Here is a 17,904-nt window from a genome sequence, read left to right as displayed (position 1 = left end):
GTAAACATCTGAAGAAAGGCATTGCCAAAAGAGGTTTCCATTTCTGTGCACTAAATATTTTGACTATTCTTAAGCTTAGCAGCAAATCCAAGGTCAAGATCAGCACTCGCAAATTCCACAGAGCAACACAAGCAGAAATTATGAACCATACCTTGTTGGAACTGCTGGAGGTCAGGTCTGAATGAAGCATTTGCATTTGGCAAGAGATGTTTGTCACTGACTTTGTAAAGGTTTGTTTCAGCAGAATTTTCCATGCTGTTTTCATGATGGAATAGTCCCATTAACATAATCATTCAGTATCACTTTATCTGATCCATTCTTTACTACAGTCTTTATATCCCTGTATGATCCAAATGTTCATATGTACATGATGCCAATCTCATTAACTTCTACATCTCATGAGATTCTGCATAAAACTAATGTCTCATACTGACATTGCCTTGAACAAATAAAGTGCAAGGGAAAAGATTGATGCTTTCTCTGTGGTTTAATACCACCCAGATGAGTGCAGCAGGTGGATTTATGGCTAACCCCATACACACGTACCCTAAGAAAGCACAGCAGTGAAGTTTCCAGTGTTAATGTAAAGCTTGTGGAATGTGCTTAACAGACTGGTTTGGCCAGATGTTAAAACAACTTCATCGGCTTCTTCACCTCAGTGCTAATGCACTTCTGATAAAAACCAGCACAAACATAGAGTAAGACTCACCCAAGTTCACCTAAGGTATGCTCTCCAGTTGACTTAACTCCTCCTTGAAAGGTAAATGGTGTACATTAATCTCACCCCAAAAGAGCAACATAGGATTCTAAGTTTGGTACTGTAATGGCTGTCAGAGCACATCAGGTCACCGCAGAGTCAGTGAAGAATAGAAGTGGTTTGTCAGTACAATAGAGAGAAAACAGTGGGCAAAGAGAATGCTAATAACTCAGCTATAACCATTGTCTCTGGTTCAAGGAACCACTGTTACAATCAAATATCTTTTCTGTTTTGTAGTGCAAATGTTAGGAGAGTAAATATTAACAGTTATTAGGGACTCTGTCCAACTGTATGGATGCTTCTATGGGGAAAAATCCAGCTTTTGTCAGATTGCCTACTTTTGCTTCTGCTCCATGGCACAAATGTCATATGAGACAAATAGAAAAAGGTTCAAGGACTGGACTGAATCTTTCTGACTGCCAAAGTACTTGCAACACACTGCAACATCTGTACTTTTCCTGGATCAAACTTCACCAATATTACAGAATCTGCTTCTGGAACTGGCTGAACAGCACAGCTGATGTAGCCAGACCAGAACTCCAGATCATACTCCCAGATCGGCCTGTTGGCTCAGTTTTTTGACAGCAGTGCAGGAAACTGGTGATTATTTTTGTCATTAAAAGAAATGCAGATGGTATATAGCTGGATCACTGCTATGAAGTTCCAGCCTATGGCCCTTCTAACCTGGCAGCCAGGAACCACCATATCCCCACAGCACTCAAAAGTAATTTGTTGTTTATATTATCACAAGTCACATTCTGTCCCTTAAAAAATTTTTATTCAAGGACTCTACAACTGATACAGCTAGGAAAATGCTAATTTTAGTCTAGTAAGTAAACAGAGGTCTGATTCAGCTCTCCTCAATACTGGATGCTGAACAGGATTTTGCCATCAGAAAGATGAAAGGATACAACAAACATTGGACTGGTCTCCACTGGGAAATAAATGGATGGTAAGAAACAGGCCTGACCAGAGAGCCTGGCTGAGCATCTTGGAATGTGTTACTGGCAGTTTGTTATGTAGAGGAGAATTAAAAAGTTTTTACCATGGTGGACTGACACTGGCCAGGAGCCAAGCAATCACACAGCCTCTAACTCACCCCACCATGTTCATTGGGTTTGGGGACAAAATAGGAAGAATAAAAGCCAATAAACTCATAGGTCAAGTTAAAGACAGTAAAATAGCTGAAGGAAAGAAGAAATTAAGCAAATCGCAATTGAAAGGCAATAACTCACCGACTTCCACAAGCAGACTGATGGCCCAGCCAGTCCCTGAACAATGGCCACCTGGGAAGAGAAAGCTCTCACCTCCTTCTTGCTCTACCCCAGCTTTTATTGCTGAACATGTTATATGGTCAAGGTTATCCCTTTGGTCAATTCAGGTTGGCTGTCCTGCTGTGTCCCTTCCCAACCAGCAGCCAACTTGTTGGTGGAGCAGGAGAACACAAGCTGTGAAACTGCGCAAACGCAAACATTGGTTAGCCATAGCCAAAATACTGGTGGGTTATCAACACTGTTTTAGCCACAAATTCTAAATGCAGAACTATAGAGGCTGATATGAAGAAAGTTATCTCCTGCCCAGCCAGACCCAATACATCAACTTAGGCAAAACCAATTCCCCAGGACTCCTCTTAACTTTTAGCTTGAATTAAAAAAAGGAAGAAAATCAATGTCTTCCTTGGTAACACGGTGGGTAAAGCTGTTTTCCAGACAAATGGGCAATTTGGGAATGATATTACCTCACAATTCATCAGATTGGCATAGCATATCAAAGTGCTAATCCATCATTTCCTGATTGCATTAAGATATGCAGGAATTTGGGATCAAGCAGGAGTATGCTGTATACAATAATTGAGGATGTTTGGAACTGTACCCTCAACAAAATATCACTCACTCTAACTGGGATACAATCGAGGACTATTGGTTTATTCCTAACCAGCATAATTTTTTTTTACATGGCTGTGTAAGATACATTATCTAGAGTACAGGATGTCTGGTTTGGCATCCAGGCCTCTGGACTATGTCTCTTTTGGGACAAAGCAGTGTTACTTGCTGTATGATACAGTGTTGTATCATAGCTACTCCTACATTTAATTGCACAGCATTATATAATGAAAATTGGTCTTCAGGCTTTATACTACTTGTCACTTATTAATCAAATAATTTGAAACACCAGTGTAAAACCTGCTAAAATCAAGTAGTTATGGTTGTGGGAATAAAGCTCTTCAGACCAGGAATCCAGGACATCCAAAGGGAAAGAAGGGTGCTGCATAAAATAATAATGACTATAGTATGTGTGGGAGAGATAATTAAATAATGGGCTCCTGTTTCATCAGGCAGGATAATTAAAAACAAAGTCAAGGAATTCAGGTTCTGTAGATTGCTCAATGGTGCAAGATCACAGCCATAGGCAGAAGATGAAAAAATACAAAATTTCCACAAGAGGAGATATAATTTCTGGTTGATACATATCTTAAAGTCATCAGAGTACCAAGAAGCTGAAAACAGACCATAAAACTGAACTTGACAGACAAACCACTTCAAGACAACAAACTTTTGATAAGAAAGTCATTTTTGTTGTTTTTGACCACAAAAACATTTCTTTTCTAGTGCAGCTAACTCAGGGCAAAACAAAGGCATTACAGCTGCCCCAAAAGAGAATATTGAGGTCCCTCCTACATTGCCTGGTGAGAACTCAGGTACTCATTTTTCTAATTTCAGATCTGTTACAGTTTTACAGAGTAATCCTGTCGATATCATTGCAGAGCAAATTAAAGTGACAGACCCTTTCCCAGATCATCATGGGGAATTTTGCAATATGCAAAACATTTGAAACATACAAAAGCCATGGCATTCATCCCCAGCATGAATGATCTTCTTCATGGTGGCAATTTTTGCCCTTCTCCTGAGGTCAAAAAGGAAGGAGGGTATCAACACAGCTACTCTTGACACAGCATTTTATAACAGAGTCCATTGCTCTTCTTGATTCCAGGGTAAGATTCACTGAAGAACCTGGGGACCGAGGTATGCCCAGAATTATCTGGAGAACATTTAAATCTTCTCTGTGCATGACACATGAAAGGCATCATAAGAGAAGGGCTGGTGCCACAGATCTGGGTGGATCCAGGGAACACAATCCTTTACACTGAGAAAGCTACCCAACCAGGTGTTTTTCTTGAAGTGGTGATGACATTGATTAGAGAAGGAGAAGGCTGGTTCAGTGCTCAGTCTGTGGGCTTGCAAGCATGTTCTTTCCACTTATCCTTGTCCCAGGAATGGAGGCTTCAAGGAGGAAAAAAAGAATGCCTGGAGGAAATAGAGAAAAACTCTCACTCTCCTTGTATACAGTATTAAAAATGTTGTGAAGTATTAATTCTGTTGGTCTTAAACTTAACAAGTATTATAAAGATTAAGAAAATAACTTTTGGTTGAAAGAAAGCAACAATGCATTCTTTAGTTCTTTTTCCAAAGTTAATGTTGAAGGCAAAACCTTGGAAATGTAAGCAGGGCATCTCACCAGCTCAATTGAATAAAAGATCAGCAGAGGAAAAACTGTGTGAAGTAATTCTCCACCAGAACTCAATCTGCATTCAAACTCAATTTATAGATGAATGAATGATGGAAACCAGCTTAGGGCAAGCAAGCTCCAATCACCATCATTATTATTATATGAGAAAATACCACCACAGCACTCAAAATACTCACTAAAAATAACACCTTGGGCCCAATTCTTCCTTTACAATAATTTTGTGTTTATGCAATTTAAATTTGTGAAAGATGCATTGAATTTCATGACCACCTACAAAGAAAACAGTATCTTATTTGAAGGACATGCTTGAATTTTAAGATCCAGGAGTTCCAATGCTGACCCAGCACAAGACAACCGGTTTGCTCTTGAAAATGTATTTAGACAAAGGGAAGTATCCTTTATCTACTCTCTATCCTGTTATTAGATTTAAAAACGCTATGCTTAGTCTCTAGCAAAATCATAATCATGTACATGCATTTTTAAATTATAATTAATCTATCTGTTATTTTGGATCTAAAAGGATCCAGAAACATGTATGGGGCTGCCTAAAGCTGGAAAGGTTAAAACATAATATAGAATGCAGATGACAGATGCAAAATATTTAATGCAAGGGAAGTTTTGGTGATAGCAAAGTCAGGTCTGCCATAACTTGTAACAGACATGGCAGGACAGAATGGGTTTCAAATTTGAGGCAGCATTTATCAGGGAAAACTGAACTTCTGGTCCCTGGGATTGGAACACGGGACAAGCCAGCTATTGAGATGGCCAGAATAATATAGCATTGTTCTCATTAAATACAGATCAAAACAATTTTTTTTCCTTGTAAATCTAAAACATGTACCACATAGTTCTTAACGAATATTCCACACATGGAGTTTGCTATATTGCAGCATCTGACTTAACTGGCACCTGCCTAAATATTCAGAACATGTTTGCCTTTGCATATCAATGGTAGAACTGATGTAACGAAACAGTCCAACTTACAGATGCAGGCATACTGAAAAACTCATTTATATAGACATACTTCTCCCCCAAACTGCACAACATATTCAGTGTTTATGATGAGCATTGCTCAGACAGCATTCCTGAGCAGTCCCAGTAACTCATCGTGTGCTCGTAGCTGCCACAGAGCCATCTGCTTCCTGACCGAATGCTTCCCAGGCCACAGGCAGCCCCCAATGCTCTGATTCAAACGTAGAAATATTCACACCAGCATTCACAGATGGAAATATGTTGGCAGGAGTATCTATAACACTTCCCTTCCTCGGAACTAAAACTTTTCAGGAAATAAATCTGTTGTGGTAAGAGAAAAGGGGTCAGGCATTCTGTAAAGCAATTTATGTGAGTGTATACTTGAAAACCTTCCATTTTTAAAATGATACTCACCCACCTTTAATCACAGTCATTCCACTTCAAAGAGGGGAAAAATAGTCACAGTAAAACCTTCTTCTTTTCACATACCTCTCTGTCACATCTCTCACTCCCAGGGCTTTTCCACCTAATAACTCTCAAACCATGCCATCCTCAAACAAATCATAAAACCTAAACAAACAGAATTAATCTATTGAAATCTTAAAAGGTTGTAATATCATAACAGGCCTGTACAGATCTAATACCACAGTGATGTCAAAAGCTGAGTTCATCCAAGGCCCCCAAGCCTGTTTATTTGTAACAGTTGTCCATTGCATTTCACATCCCTTTGGTTCTTCCTTTATTTGTGTGTCAAATGCCCTTGATGGAAGAGGTAACTAAATATTTCCAAAGCTACTTGTGGTTAGTATTATGGTTTTATTAAAGTCAATAATGCAATAACAAAGCTCAACTGTCGGACTACCTCCCACCCCACTTTTCCCTCTCTTTTCCTTTTAATTGAAAAACAAAATAGGGAGAGGACCTAGTTTCAGCTTTGCCCTTCAAAATCAGGTGCACAGTGTGCTTTGAATTCAGTTTGCACTCACAGCACACATGCACACAGCTGTCGTCCCACTTCCATAGCAAAAGCAGATTAAGCTCAGAACAGCAAGTGCCCCTGACCTTGAGAATTATCAGTACTGATACAACACTTAGTGTGCAGACATATGCAGGAAGTTAAATCATTAGACTCTGTTCCTCACAGTTATTGTTGTATTTTCTGGAAAACCCAAGGAACACTATTTTTAAAACTGTATAGGTTCAGGGTCAAAACGTCCTTGCACAAAACTCTTAACTAATGGTTCTACTCTCTTGCAGGTACTTAATACTTTGGTGGGTTTCTTTTACTGAGAAAAGACTTGGAAAGGACAGGAGAAGACTTGGAAATTATATAATTTATGATATCTGCATAAAACCATAATCAGATATACAATGTAGAGTATGGTGGTTAATATATACACTGAACAAATTTAAGTTACAGCTCCCAGGCAGGTCTGTACTCAGTAATAAGTTCCTAAGAAAAGGAGCTAATAGCTGGTGTAGAGAAATTCAAGGAAGCCTTTTTCAAATTTTCATGCTTCCCTTTCAGAAACATTTCTATATGCTTGGGGCCAAAGAATATTTTAAAAATTAAATCTTAACAAGTAAAAGCACTCTTGCCTTTGAGAAGACAGTGAAGGGAAAGGAAGATACACATTCATATGAAGCACAGAGGTGTGTCCAGCCAAAGTTCAGGACAGGTCTTGGTTCCCTCTAAACTTCAGCAGCTTCTCCTGGCTTCTTTGTGTTTATTAATAGCCTGGCTTCTTTGTGTTTATAATAGTTTATAATAGATGTGATCTAGCTGTTAATAAGGCAGAGAATAAATGAGCTACAGGACTGTAGCTTTTCCAGTTTTCTCACAGAATTGTAAATTAAATGTTTCTCTTTAGGCTGCACATCCTGAGAGGATAAGGGAATGATAAGGCAAAGTTTTCCATTTCCATTAGAAACCACTTCTTTTTATCATCTGTGGTTTCAGAGAAAATGGTCTCACAAATGTATTTCAAAAGCACCCTATAGATTGAGAAACTGTGGAGGAAGGAAATCCAAAGTGTTTTATTGTGTATAACCCCACAGTATGGGGCTGGTGGCAAGGAGGGGAAGAGAAGCATCTCACAGTGTGACAGGTGATGGAGCTGGCAGTGTGACCTGACTTTGAAGATTGCCTGCAAACAACAACCTTCATTTCATGTGCTGCTATTTCAGATGCAAAGGATGATACTTCAGGTGACAACACTGCTTATGATGCCACTCAGGCAGAAAAGAGAGGACTGCTCACAAGAGCTAGATTTACATCAGGCATGGTTTGTATCATTCAAACTACCTGTACATCATTCATGGTGGTTCAGGCTACCAAAGGGGAACTCAAAAAGCTAAAATTTAAAACACCAAACCTTTTGTGATATGCAGCAGGGTTACAGCAATGTGTAATTCCTTCTGTTTGGAGAGAGAACTCAACTTTCATAAGCCTGGGAAACCAATAAAGCAGAAGTGTTCCAAATAGATGTTACAGAAAAATGTTCAAAGACAGTGCAGAAAAGAGACAAAGAAGGGGCAGATTGTGATGGCCAATTCAGTCTCTCTGTATACAGAGGTGTTATTTGCTAGCAATAGCTTTATTAATGGCACTATCAATCTCTCATTCAACATAACAGAGTATTTTTTGCCACAATATCCCACTCTCTCTGCTGAGATGTATCAGGGGAAGCTGTATCAGTGACTGGCATGCTAAATTGGGCTGTCACACTGACATGCTTGGCACAGGATGAAATGTCTGTGCTAGAAGCTGCAGAAGCTGCAAGTGGAGCTGTGTTCACAGATAAAGCACACTAGAACTGAGAGCAAGGCACCAAATCAAGCTGAACCTGCTCTGCTGGGCTTGCTCACTTGGTCCCAGAAGCATTCCTGGTCAGGGCCAGCAGCAGAGGTGTAAAAAAGCACTTGGTAGCATTATGGGGAGGCATGGTGTGTGGGAGGGAAAGGACCAGGGCAGACCAGAAGCCAGCAGGAGCCATTTCAGACAGCAGGAGTGGGACACTGGCTTGAGGACAGCAAGCATGAACAGAGCAGAAAGTTGAGGCAGTCACAACTGTGGATTTTGCTCTGAGGGATTTGGGAAGCTGCAGTCTATTAATTTATTCCATCAGCTGCTATTGCTGTAAGAGCCACACCAAGGGTGGCCACTATGGAGAGTTTGGGCAGGAGTTTGCCGGTATGGACACAGCCCACAGCTCTGTCATATCTCTCTATAATGAAGCATTTCATGGATGCCAAGACAGTTCAAAGAGCACATACTCTGAAACCAGGATTCCCAGCTGTGTTTCCCAGCAAACTGCCCCACGAGCAAGACTCACTCACAATTAGTTATGGTGGCAGCCAGCATTGCATTGCACCTAGCGAGACACATGCAGTAACTGAATGTGACATGCCACCATAACAGATCCAACCAGAGCATTCCAGAAGAAAAAGTGCTCCAATCTGAGGGGCTTAAAGAGGCACTAAAGAATTTATGAAGGATGAAATGTAACTTCAGGGAAGGTGATGAAATTATCAGCCATACCAAGAGCAAACACAGAGCCAAAAGGCAGGATCCTGTGCTACTGACAGACAACCTTGTTGGGAGTCTCAATACATTCATCTTCTCAATTGAAGCTGAGCTGACCTGATTTGATCACATTAGTACTGCCTGACAAAAAAAAAATCAAAAAAGGAAAAATTTTAAATATTTTGAAGTGATTGAGATCTTTTACATTAACAATTATTGGTAATTGAAATTAGTGAGTAAAAGCTTGTTTAAGTTTTTAATCAGAACTTTCTTTTATATTTTTGGTATAGATATATATTTTTAAAAGATGTTTAGTTTCCTTTAAATGTTTTCAAATTTTCAAAAGTGCTCTTTCCTTCACAAACCCCCAGCTGTGTTTTCAGTGAAAGGCCAAAAATGCTTTCTGGATTAAAAACAACATCTCTGCCCTTCCTTCCTCACCATCCCATACTGTCTTACTTTAAGTTGTCCTGCTATTAGAAGGACTAAGAGTCTGATTCAGTGATGGTTGACTTGACTTTAAGGAGAGCTGAAAGCACTCAGTTCTCTGTGGAAATGAGTCAATGCCTCACAGTGTAAATGGAGTGGAGCCATGCCTTTATTCCAGCTTGCTACCTGCAGGGAGGAGGATGCATGGCCAGCAGCACTGGGCAACTGCTGTTCATTTTCTGCATGAGGAGCAGTAGCATTATAGAGTCTCTGGCTTGAACTGGGCAACAGAGTGTTTTTTTCTGATGTAAGACTGGCCTGGTAGGACTCAACCACCATCCAAATCAATGCCCTGCCAGGCTCCTTGGCTCAGTGCTGGCAAATGCACCCCATGCTTTTGGCACACATAAATGTTCCCCTGAAACTCAGCAGAATCAGGTTCTGTTCCTCCCCTACAGAAGGCTTCCTTGGAGTCCCTGAAACAGTCACATAAGGACAGAGTTTTAAATATATTTAAATTTTTACAATTGTAATGCTTTTCTATATGATACCAACTGTGCATGGACAGATCAAAGCACTCAGAAAGATATTTACGCCAGCAATGCAAGGAAAGGCAAAATGTGTGACCAAGACAAATGCATAGAAGTTATGAGGTGCTCAAATAATAAAAAACACAGGCCATAGAAAGCACAGCAGGTTCTGCTCTGTAATTCAGGCCCTTGCTAGAGAAAAACTAAAGAATTTTAATTAAAAAAAATATATCTCTTAAGTATGTAAACATCCTTACCTACTTTCTATAGGTTTGCACCTTCTGTTTGGGATTCCTTCTCCTCCACTGCAATAACCTGAGCCTCACACATAATACCTGGCAGGAAAGAAATGCCATATGCTGTGGGTTATCTGTAAATACAGGAATGCACATTGGCAGAGCAGTGTGTTTGTGCTAAATGATTAGTAAGCTTATACAATTGCCAAATTTTCCTCTCATTTCCCATACTCTGGGAAGCATTTGGATAGATTTTTCTCTTGCTGATGCCAGTTTATAAGGACTTAATTATCTTTAAGACAATTTCAAATTTGCCTGAAATGGGGAGAGATGGCTGTAAACCACAACCCTCTGGGCCTAAATCATCTAACAAGGGGCACTAGATATTACCCATTGGTATGTCTGATAGACAAATGCACTGCATTACATTTTGAGAGCTATGCAGACCAGAAAAGAGCAAAGGAAAGCCACCATCACATTCCCAGCCACGGTCCATGGAAGTGCTAGCTTTTGGCTGTCAAAATGTCTCAAGAAAATTTTCCTCTTCAACGTGAAATGTCACAGCACAACCAGTATACACACAAGAATAGAACCGTGTGTTTGCATAGAAACCCAAGACATTACTGGAGCTGAACTGAGCCTCCCTTTTTAGTCTCAGTGTCACAGGTGCTTCCAAACAAATTAAATTGATTAATTTAGGGAGGAGATATGTACATTGGGACTGCACAGACTCTCCTCTCTCACATTACATGGAGTGCACAGCAATAACATGGGAGAAGAGGGACAGAAGAGCACAAAGAAAAACTGTTTAGTCCTTCCATGGTCCATTCAGTATTTTGTGGAAGTTACTGAGAGCCTGAACCTAGCCTTGGCCCTGACAGCAAATGGAAGGCATCAAGGGAGATGACATACAAAAAGGAGAATTACTGGGTAGTGCAGCAGTAGCAGGTACTCAGAAACCATATGGAGTACAAGGATGTTCTTCTCTCATTAAGAAAATCACATGTTTGAAAGAAGCCTAAGGAGGACACTATCAATTCTGAGTTGGCACAGGCAATCTCTCTCAAAAGGAGGATTGCTTCAGCTCTCACAGAAGCACAGAGCTTGGCATTAAATGAATGCTTCCATTTTCCTCCTGTCTTTGGAGCTGGGATGTGCTCTCTTGGAGGGCAAATCCCTGAAGCTTCCTCAGTGCTCACCTGTATCCTTGAGCTTATACAGGCCTCCTGCATAGTAACACCATCCATTTAATTCAGCTGTAGCATGTAAGGCTCCCACTGGGGGTAGGGCCACTCAGTGCATTGCAGGAGTCAGTCAGGAGCTTCCCCAGCCCAGCTTCCATTCCAGGCTGACAATAAAAATCCAACTGCTTGGGCACAGCTGCAGCAGCAGGGTCCCTTTTACTGAGCTTGCCTCTGATACGCCAAGCCCTGCTGAGCCTGTGGAAATCAGGTTTACAATAGCAACTGCAGCCATTAGCTTCCTCTTTTGTGACTCCCAGCATTATTATGCTGTTTGCGAACTTCAGCTCAAATGACCAGACTATAGGCTGGGAGAGATGAGACTTAGCAGAAAAGCACATGCACACACTGACACACAAAGTGTGACAAACCCCAATGGCAAGGTTGTGCTAATAGCTTGTTATTTAGTGACATAAAATCACTGCTAAAATAATACAGGCAGCCTAAACCTCTAGAAGCCCCTTGTCAGAGATGACAGACGCACTCAAAAAAAAGAAGCCTCTTTCACAACATTCCACAGGGCAGCTAAACACACATGGGAAACAAAACTAACTCGAAGAAAACAAGTACCTTACTGCCATAAAAAATAGGCCTCTTTTGCTCATGTATGATGCACAAGGAGGGGGTAAAGCACTTTTCTCACAGAGGGAAAAGGACTGAAGTGGGCTTTGGAAAAGTTTTGCTTTAAATTGGAATTCTAAAAGCAGCTCTTGGAAGAAGTTGTTTTTTATACTCTCCCCTATGCCTAAAAGGAGAGCCTACTACTTTCAGCCCAAGTCTTGACCAGGACATCAGGAAGCACAGCAGCAAAAATGAAACTGAATACATGTATCTAAAAATCTTGTTTCACATTTGAAAACTGAGCAGACCATGGACATGTAATGTTTACTGGTATGATTGCACTTGTATTATTTTCTAGTGTGGACACAGGTTTAGTGCTCCAAAGGCATGTAGCAGACCTCTGTGCACATGGAAATAGAGCCTGTGTGGAGGATGCAAATCCTGCTGAGGCTGTTAATGCCCAGACTGGCTCATTATTTTAGGCACCAAATTGTGTTTATGTGGCCCTAACTGCACGCAGAGCTGGTGCAGATGTGGGAGCAGTTTGGTAATGTCCATGCGAAAACATGCAGAGTACAATACAGACATTCTGTGCTGCTCTGTGTGGAGCCAGCTAAGGCTCAGAGCTGGCCCTGGCTGACTCCATGCAGCTCTCCATACAATGCTCTCCAGCATGCACAGGATGGATTACCACATGTACAGCCCCATCTCTGCATCACTATCCTTTACAAGGACAAAAGCTGCCTCCAGCTTAGTGCCTGTAAACCCTTACAGATGGATGCACACTGAGTAGTACAAAGACATCAGAGCTGATTTGCATGAGTCCCCCTTCATTCAGAAACAAAAGTACCAAAGATTCCATGACCCAAGATGTTCTTGCTCCCATTGCTGCATATGATGACAGCCATGCAGGAGACACGAAGATGCCATTAATCCATACACATCCATGCTAACAGCGCGGCTGTTGAAGAGACACAAGCAATGCTGTCAGAGGAGCTGAGTTAATTTACATCTTCCTAGGTTCATTATCCGAGGGAATACACTAGAGAGGGGTGGCAGGGATGATTGCAGTCACAACCAATCTGTTCCCACGGAGCCAAAGTACAGCATCTGATTTGGCAGGGCCAATAACCAACTGACCCACTAACACCCCTGTTTAAAAGAGTTTGGCTTTGTAAGCAAGGGAGAGAGACAGATCAGCATACACCACACTTCACTTTATGGCTGCAAATTGTCTTGGATGACTATTTATTTATATAAATAATTTACTTGTGTATCCCACCCGGAAGACACCTGAGCCCCACATCATCTGCTAATGCTGGCCTTAATGATCCACGTCCAGCACATGGGTACCACCGTTCCCATCCTGCTCCCCCAGCCCTCCAATAAGGCCCTCACCCATCTGTGCAGGAGAGATTAAATGATCAAGGACTAACAATGGCAACCTATCAGTCTGAAAACAGTTCTCGTGGGATCTGACAGGCTTCCTCAGGGCAAACACTCTGCAGATGAGGCCTCGCTAGAGAGACCTACAGTCCCTGGCTGCTAATGCAGGTGGCTGAATTTATTTGTAGTTAAAATGTTGGTCCAGTCAACTTAGACTCTTGCAATTGTTTGAATGATAGACTCATGAATGATAGACTCATTCACAAATATAACCCTAGACATTTTACTCTTCAAGGATTGAAAGACTTCAGAAGGCAACAAACCTATTTTGATTCATGAAGCTAAAGGGATGTTTTATTGAGGCTTTAGAGCTCATTCCTGTGAACTAAACCACAATCATGTATCTTTTTTAAGTGATGAGCCTAAGCCTCAGTAAAAACCTCAACTTTGAAAGCTTTAAAAACTTCCAAATTAGGCTGAAGTCTAACCTTGTAAAGATGTGTATTTAGACCAAGTACTTTTTAATGCACCACAAGTAACAGATGTTTTTGACTGATGTGTTTCTATCTTCTCTTAGTACTAGGACAGGCACCATGAGCTTTGAATACAAAAGTAGAGATTTTATTTCATCGGGAATATGACAGCTGCTTCATACACATTGCCTAACATATAATTTTAAAGAAAAACTATGAAAATTGAAATACTTAAAGGTTGTCAAAATGTAGTTTGACTCCATCTGAAAAGCGTATGTTTGTTGCCACTGCATGTCCCAGAAATTCTGTATCACACAGCCCAGTACTCCAGGAATGGCACTTTAATTTTCATAACACATTACCATCTACTAGTGAGAAATTTGTGCTACACCATACTTTATTATCTTAGACTCTAAATACTACATCATTCTCTAAGGGCCTGTTTCTTCAGCTGTGCCTGTTGGTACCCTTTCCTCACACATTTTGTTCCATTAAGGCCTGTGGGTTTAATTTTATGGATAAAAGTTTGCAAGATGAACATAGATTACTACAGTGATGACTACTCACACATGGAGAGCTCAGAGTATTTACAAAATAGTCCAAGCTGAACATAATGACAGTCAAATGTTTATCACTGCTGGAACAGAGGAGTGCACTGCTATTGCGAATTCTCCCTTTTCTATGGCTAAACAATTTTGCACTCCAGGACAGCGAGTGAAGAAATATTTACCAGCACAACATGCATGCAGCCTGTGTATACAGCAGACCTGCAAACACACCACATGCAAAGATACTAAATGTCAACATTTCAGCCTCCAGCAGGTGCTTGTCTTCAAAACTAAATATATTGGTAACCTTTCTGCCAGATATATTTGGCAGAAAGCTCTGTGTTCAAATATAGGCTCCTCTGGAGCCTCAAGAGTGGCTCCTCTAAATATTAACTAACATCAGGAATGTAGAAAAATGTAAACAGCTTCCTTAGCCACTTATGCAGCTACTGCTTTCCCTTTGGAAATAGTAAGTGTGGATGCAAAAGAAAAAGAAATAGTTAAAAATTGTGAAGGCAGAGGAAAGAAGTACTACCTGATGGTGGAAAACTAAAAAACCCCAGTATCTTCATTTTTATGTGTCAATACCAATGAACACCAAATACCTGTTTTTCAAGTATTCCTGACTGTATTCCCTAGCTTTGTTTTCCTCACAAGTCTTTGGTTGCTTGACAAATGTAAACACCTTTTTATTTGCTAGTGCTGCCCCTTCTCTGTATACCAGATTTGCTAACCACCTCACAGTTTGTTGGCAAACACTAGCAACATTCATTCAAGTTAGGTCTATGCCCACCTTCTCAGAAAAGCTCTTGTCCTGCATTTCTGGAATATTTTATTACATTGTGACATTTTTACCATGTGCTCTATCAGTCAGAAGATAGGAATCAGTTCTCTCTGTAGTAGGTGAGAGGCTGTGCCCTCTTTTACATTCTTTCATCTCTTCCTACCTTGCTACTCTCATGAATGCTGCCTTCACACAGTCCTTCAGTAATCTTTTCTAAATATGCTTCTGTACCTCTCATGATCCTTAACAGCAGTAGAGCCAGGTTTTAATTCTCCTGATCAAAAAACTTCTTGTAGCACAGATAAATAAGAAAGATTAATCAGATTCATATCAAACATCAGTTCTGTTGTGGTCAACAGGGAGGTTCATTAGCATTCACAATCCTGGTGTACAAGTCACACCACAGTTAATAATCAGTGCTACATGTGGGTTGCCCTTGACACCTTACAAGACAAAATTGAGCTAAACTGATGCAACATCTTCACTCACAATGCTCTCTGTGCATTACCTCTGATATCACACAACAAGATTACTATTAGTCACATCTTATTCACCCATATGTCTGAAATGTATGGGAGGTGCCATTTCAGCTAAAAATCACTCATAAGCTCTCTTCTGTCTGCTTCACCAACAGATGGGGTCCAGAACACAGGCATACATGTGGGCATGACTGGAAAACCCAGTACCAGTTTAGCAGAGAGAATGTGAAATATCAATGCAGCTTTCTCCCTAGAGGTGTATCAATAAACACTGCTTCAGATGCTCCATGGGGGTGTCTGACTTCACGGTGTGTGAGACAAGGCATCAATACCCAATTTACAGCAAGGAGGTAGAAGCTCAGAAAATTTTCTGGTGGAGCAAGAAATCCTCTACTTCCCCAGTATGTGACCTACTGGTGCTGCCAGTACCTGCAGAAGAAAATTTAAGAAATATATTTGAAAAGCAGATACTTAACCCAGATACACATTCACAGAGTGAAGATCTCAGATTTCAGTGCTTAAACTGACTGTCCCAGAGACATTACAGAGATCCCTCTAGACTTGGAATAAAATGGGGCCTTTTCAGCTAGTGACAGACAGGGTTGTACAGCTGTGTGTGCTACATATGTGCTTCTGCCCCGAACCCTCTGTACAGTTTAGAACAAGAAGAAGACCTCTTTCAATACTGATAATTATATCAGCTCATTCTATAAGTTAAAAAAGTCCTGAGAGCAGTTTAGAACAAGAAGAAGACCTCTTTCAATACTGATAATTATATCAGCTCATTCTATAAGTTAAAAAAGTCCTGAGAGCCTTGGGCAGCTGAAGTAATAATACATTATACTGAGCATTAATATTCCAAGAAAATAAAAAAGTTCAGAAATGTGGTTACCTTTTTGTTTCCAGTTTTCAACAAAGAACAATAGGCTATTTCTCACTTGGCAGTCATGAGTTATAACTCCTTAGTCATGGAGGAAAACCCAGTCCATCAAATTTCTTGATGATTCAGGCAAACCTACATATATTTTTCTTCACTTAAACATTTTGACAGATGATCAGATTAATTTCATTTTATATCTTCTTCCTCCCCCATCAAGGCTCTAAAACCAGTGTTAAGACAAAAAAGCATGACACTTCACAAATCCCACTTTTTGCTGTTTGGTAAATAACTCCTATGTGACTGCTTTTTCTTTTCTAGAGAGTCCTCATCTTTCACAGCTTTTGCATCCAACGAGGATCTTTAGTTCTGTAGTTCACCTAACCATATATCTGCATGCTGCAGCCTCTGTTAGTTTGTCATCCCTCCAATACATAAAATATACTAGTCTCCACTCTTTCCTACAAGTGCCTAGGGACCCAGCACATGTGTTTTGTTTGTGGTTTTAATAAAAAAGGGTTCCCCAGAATAAGGGATATTCAGAAGATGCTACAGATGAGGGAACTAAAAATATAAAGCCAAAATAATGGGAATGCATTTCACCAGGATTTAAAAACACACAAGGAAAAAAAAAAAAAGCTGTATCTCAGCAGAGCTTCCATTACCACCCACTGGTGTGGAACTTCTGGAGGCTACAGAGCACTGTGCTCTAGGACAAAAGGAAAGAGAAGGTTGGTGTGCCAAGCTCAGGTGACCAGCAACTACCCTCAGGGTATCAGGAAACAAGATCTTCTCTTTTCAGCCTGCCATGAACCTTCTTTTCAACCCCACAGCTACTCAGCTTGCACATTACAGCATACACTTTTTTTTTGTAAAGCAAATAAAGCAGTACCTTTTTGAAATGCTTTGGGTAGAAAATGTTAGATATGTCTTGTTTATAGGCCATACAACTAATCTGACATCCCTATCGGGTTGTACCCTTTGGAGTGCAAAGTCACTGGCCTACATAAACACTGTAGACCTACATGTACATTGGGGCAGCTCTTCTTGGTGACGTGCAGGAAGAGGTGGTTTTGCCCTGCAAATGCAGCAGTGATCAGATCTATACCGACAGTCTGAGAAAAGGTCAGGGCTCAAACTTCCTCTAGGAGTTACTATGGTTTCCAGAGGTTCTCATAAATTTCTCATACATTTGTCTTGATTTGTTGGGGGAAATCAGAATCTCAGGGTCATGTTTTTTTGTGAATTCAGAGAGCAAATGTACTTTTATTTCCAGAAGAGACAACACAGTCATCTGTCCCATTAACTATCACCCCCTGAATTCACTTAGTATTGAGATTTTTTCACTCCCCAAATCCACTTTTTTCATTTTTATCTGTTCTTCCCTCAAGCACAACCCTCCACAGGAGCAGCATAATGGATTCATGGTTAGTGTGGTAGATACAATCTCATTTTTGCCCATGATGGTATAATGAAGCTCACCAGGGTGATTAATTTATCTTCTTCTTGATATATTTGCACATGTCAACTCCAGGAAAGATTCTGTCAGTCAGGTTAAGGTTAACACTAGAGTGTCA

This window comes from Molothrus aeneus, chromosome 2 (assembly GCF_037042795.1).
Source record: "Molothrus aeneus isolate 106 chromosome 2, BPBGC_Maene_1.0, whole genome shotgun sequence".
Taxonomy (NCBI): domain Eukaryota; kingdom Metazoa; phylum Chordata; class Aves; order Passeriformes; family Icteridae; genus Molothrus; species Molothrus aeneus.
This window is presented reverse-complemented; position numbering follows the sequence as displayed.